Genomic DNA, 5,307 nt, shown 5'->3' with positions numbered 1-5,307 from the left:
TGTACTGATTTACAAGGAGATTCACACATCTATGTAAGGAATTTTATCCGGGTATCCCAGGAGGCCATACGCTATGGCTCGAACTCCAATTTTGGGGCCCATTTCCAACGTCCCCTCTGCCAGCCACTTGACATTAAAAGTGGGCCACTCTAGTTCACAAAACCTTAGAGTGAAAGCATCTACTTGGATGCCGTATCTGGCCGCCCTGGAAGAGAAGTCTGAAAAGTTAGTTACCAGACACTCTAAAGGGGACGGTCATTCTGCCCTTGACTGTCCTGCTACCAGTTTCGCTTGCGCCTGAGACACAGAGAAGCCTGGCTAGGGGTCTCCAGTCAAGAACTGCCGGCACCCTCTTTTAAGCTTTGTGTTCTATCTCATTCCTGGCTGTTTGTCCATATTAATAACTATAAAATTATTCCCTTTTTGGGACCCTCTGTTTGCAATGCATAATTAATAATAATAGTAATATCAATATTGTCTTCAGATCTTCTTTTAAGCCAAAGAAAAAGAATAGCACGTAATTTGCTTTCTAGTACTGATTATATATAAATATATGATTCAATATTGAATTTGTTAATACGCCAATATTCTATTTTTTCCATAATTAGAAACATCCATAAAAACATTAGAATCTTTATGATACATATAGGTAAAGGCAAAAAGGTATGTTTCTGAAGAACTGAAAAGAGTATCTTAGAAGGAAAGTGATTCTCAAACTGTGTAGTTTTGACTTAGGTTCAACACAGGCAAGCATTAATTAAGGGGCTATAGTGGAGAGGTTTTATTTTTACTCCTACAGGTTTTCATTTGAAGTAGAGCAATTAACACAGACACACACAACTCACATAGATTTGCAGTGCCGGCCACTGGCATGTGTATGCTACAAGACTGGCTGAAACATATGGAAATTTCTACCTAAGCATGTAGATACCAGGTAGTGGATATATGAAGGTGGTAAGAGGATGCCAAGAGCTGATTTTTCAAGATCTCTTGAGACAAAAATTCTCTTTTGGCACCGTGAGACGTTTGAAACACCATCTCTTAGCATTTCCTTGCCTATGAGATTTCAAATTCATGCAGATATTAACTTGATATCTGTCTCTACTAATTCTTGTTCTTTACTGAAACCTTTAAACTGTATGAGCTCATCAGTGTTATAACTTTGAACGCAAGACAAAAGGACAACAAACACTGCAGACAAAAGACAAAACAACACAAACATTGAGGCCTCTTATAACATCTTTCTCCTTATTATTCTCAACTGTTCTTCATATTTCTGTTAACACGTTCTTCTTCTTATTCTTACCCATATTCTAGACTCTTCTGAGTTTTAACACTTTTCCTATTAATAACAAAGGAGAATTGCAAAGGGAGTTGCAGGGTCTATATCAGCTTTTCTACTAAAAGGGCAAGACTATAGAATTCAGCATCTGACAAAGCAGGGATAGATATAAAAGCTCCAAATTGTTTTAATAAATTTCTTTCCCATAAATTAGCACTAATGTATAGCACATAAAATTGCATTTGAGCCTTTTGGTCATCAGGTTCTGCACAATCATAAATATTCTTAGACCCTTAAACATTGAGAGAGGTTCCAGGAAAGAGTTAACATTAATTTTTTGCAAAGGCCAATTAAAAGATTGATTATTTTTTACTAATGACAGACACATTAGCTTTTATATCCACAAGACCTGTAAAAGAAATTTGATTAACAGAAAAAGAGAGGACTTTTGATCATTAATGATGGTTTTTCCCAAACAAATATTTCTCAGTACTTCCAAATCCTATTACTTTTGATCTATTAATAGTAGGAAATGCATGATAAGCGAGAAGCAAAACTTGAGCAATTATTTAACCGGTAGGAAAAGGAACAATATTTTTATTACATCTAATGAAGAATTTAGGATACTAAGGAGCTGAAGAGAAGATTCCAAAGAGCAGCTCGGAAGGACAAAGCAAAATATTACAATGAAATGTGTGAGGAGCTAGAGTTGGAAAATCAAAGGGGCCGAATTTGTTCAGCATTTCTTAAGCTAAAGGAACTGAAGAAAAAAAAAAAAAAGGAACTGAAGAACAAATTCAAACCTAGAGTTGCTATAATCAAGGATGCTTTAGGCAGAATATTAACCGATCCAGGAAGTATTAAAAGAAGATGGAAGGAATATACTGAGTCATTGTATCAAAAGTAATTGGCAGATACAGAAGAGTTTAATGAAATAACTTATGAGCAAGAGCCTATGGTGATGAAGGAAGAAGTTCAAGAACAGCTAAGATTTTCTTAATGAAATTCTGGTAAGAAAAAGCAGTGACGGGAATTGCCACAGGGCCAAAACAACGGTAATAGTCATTTAAATAGTCCTCTACCCTATGCCTTTGCTTAGAATCAATAGTTCCTTCTTGCGGAAACCATGGGCAAACATCTAAAAACAAGAAACATTTCTTTAAATCTTTTTTAGTTACCCTCATACCTCGTGCCTTGAGGGAATCCTTGATACCCTTTACAAACAATTCATGTTCACTTAATCCCTGTACATATTTTTGCTGTCCTTACCTCCTCTCATGCCTGTCTCACAGGGAGGGTAATCCCGTGGCGGCAGCTACGTGCCTGTCTCACAGGACGAATAGTCCTGCGGCTGGCAACAGTGCGAGTCTTCATTTGTGGTCCCAGACTCATGGTGACTCAATGGATGGACCGGCCAGTCACTTCTGGCGGGCAGCGTTCATCGACCTTCCCCGTTCCTGGGCCGCATGTTGGGCGCCATTATGCCCCGGCCCGCGGGGATCTTCAATGGTGACCCTAGGAGGGGAAGAACGAGAACTGGAAGACAGGAGGCACAGAAGCGCAAAGACAAGTAGAAAATCCCAATCAAGTCTCGATTTTATTGAAAGCACTCACAGCTTATATACAGAAGCACAATGGGGGGAGGAAAAGTAGGCAATGGGGGAGAATAACATCATGTCATTTCTAGTAATCTGGAAGTTATCTGGTTAACAGAAACTTTGCAGGGCATCTCCCGAAACCTATCCTCCCAGGGTGGGGTAAACTGAAACCTATCCTCCCAGGGCAACATGTCCAAACATGTTCTTTGAGAATTACCAAACGGTTTCAGAGAATTACAAAATGGCTGCAGCTAAGTTGAACTAGCAGCCTCCAACAGATGGCCAATCATGGCATGTATGGTTGGGCAGGGGAGTAGCAGAGGTATAAAAGGTGGGGCAGACAACAATTCGGGGCTCTCAGCTGGATGCTGCTGTGTCAGCACGCGGAAGCCCGGGTTTGAACTTGAAATAAACTTTGTTAATTCGGCTAATTGGCTCTTTGATCTTTTTGGGGACTCGCTCCATTATATTAAGGAAAGGTATACAAAGGATGATGGTAACACAAAACAGACACTATCCACTGTGCCCTAGGTGAGGTGAAATTGATTGGGAATAATTAAGCTTTCCTGTGAATCAACTCAAGAACACCTAACAACAACAACAACAGTAACAAACTTGGCTTTTGAACTCTGGTTGTTTAGTGGTAAGTAGTTGCGCTACCAACTCAGAAACATCTGGTTCAAGTCCACCAGGGGCTCTATGGAAGCAAGATGGGCAATCTCCTCCCATGTGTTTCGCTGTTTCTAAAAATCCACTAGAAGGGTAATTCCGAGTTGACTCAGAGATATACAACAGCAGCAACAATTAAGTTGTTTCTTTTTTTTTTTTCTTTCAGGTAAGGAACAGGTTTATTTGTATTTCCAGAATTTGTTGGTGTCTTTTTATAGGTGGGGGGCAAGGAACACCTTGTTAACCTTGATGAACATTAAACTCAGTCTCTGTCTTCCTGTAAAAGGAGCAAGGACAGTGTGGAGACCACTGAGTCTTACTCCTACTAACTCTACAAAGGGGAACCCAGGGGAAAAAAATTACATCTTAGAATTGTGTGAGTAAGTAGGATTTTGTATATGAAGAATATGGGAGAAAGTGCCTCCAAAAAGAAAGACTTGAGAGTTGATAGTGTTGTGTGCAGAAGAGTTAACTGATATGACTCGAGGTAGGAGGAGAAGCGAGGGACTATAGTCATTCATTTTATTGTTGTTGTTGTTGTTGTTGTTGTTGTTGTTATTAGGCACTTTGTCAAGTCACCTATTACTCATAGTGGCCATATGAACAACAGATCTGAACCTTGAGCCATTCACATGAACCTATTAATTTTCTGTTTCCTTTTTTAAAATTATGTAACAATATTACTTGCTTTTATTATTTTCAGAAAGTATTTTAAGTAAGAAATTACAGAATTAGATTCTGTTGATAGTATCATTAGAGTCAATTCTGATGCATAGTGACCTAGTAGGAGTATTCTGTAGGATTTTCTTCATTTTACACCATAGACCAGGTGGATGGTATTGAACTGCCAACTTTTGAGTTAGCAGTCTTCCTCCAACATCCAATAATTGGACATTCCTCTGGGTGACATTTCGGTGATCATGAAGGAAGACATTAGAAAACACAGGGCCCCAGTTCAGAGTTGTGTACAGTTAAGTTAACCGAGAGAGAGAGATCTTGGATGAAGGTAGACGATACCTGAGGGAAATCTCCCCTTGTTTGGTGTGATCACCTTTGTGGTACTGTCCTCTCAGTCTGAATCCATTAAATCTCCCTCCTAGTGCCCACCCTGTCCCCTCAGCCAGCTGTGATGTACCCTCACTATGAATCACAAGATACCTTGAAGACTAGACTTGCAGGCATTTGTCAGAGGCGCACTGCAGGATTAAGGGATGAGTCTGAAGACGGCTGGGGGAGAGTTGCTGTTATGTGGCTGGCAGCTAGTTCTATCACAAGGGAGCTCTGGTGGCAAAGTCAGCAGTGAGCAGCTCACCAGAAGGGATGCATTTTTGCCAATTCAAATCTAGCAGTTCGAATCCACCAGTCACTTGATGGAGGAAAAGATGGACAGCATCTTCCTGTGGGATGTACAGCCTCAGAAACCCACTGGAGGTGTCAGCTATGAGTCAGAACAAAGACACACACACACACAGAGAGAGAGAGAGAGAGAGAGAGAGAGAGATACATCATTGCTGGAACGCAAAGCCTAACCTAGTATCCATTTTTTTAGAAGCCTTTATTCCATGCCCACGACCTTATCCACTTCACAGATATAAGAATGCCTGGACCCTAATTTCTCGACAATGATGTTGGAACAGGCACCTTCTGGTCATTTTCATAGCTTTTTTGTCAGTTACCCATAGTTTCTGTTAATCAAATTCTTACCTTCCTTGAAATTTCTACATTCCTTTCTTGCCTGTACTGTTGACATTGGCTGTG

This window comes from Elephantulus edwardii, unplaced genomic scaffold (assembly GCF_000299155.1).
Source record: "Elephantulus edwardii isolate Elephantulus edwardi_28Jun2011 unplaced genomic scaffold, EleEdw1.0 scaffold00009, whole genome shotgun sequence".
Lineage (NCBI taxonomy): Eukaryota > Metazoa > Chordata > Mammalia > Macroscelidea > Macroscelididae > Elephantulus > Elephantulus edwardii.
The sequence above is the reverse complement of the archived record's forward strand: the minus strand, read 5'-3'. Positions refer to the sequence as shown.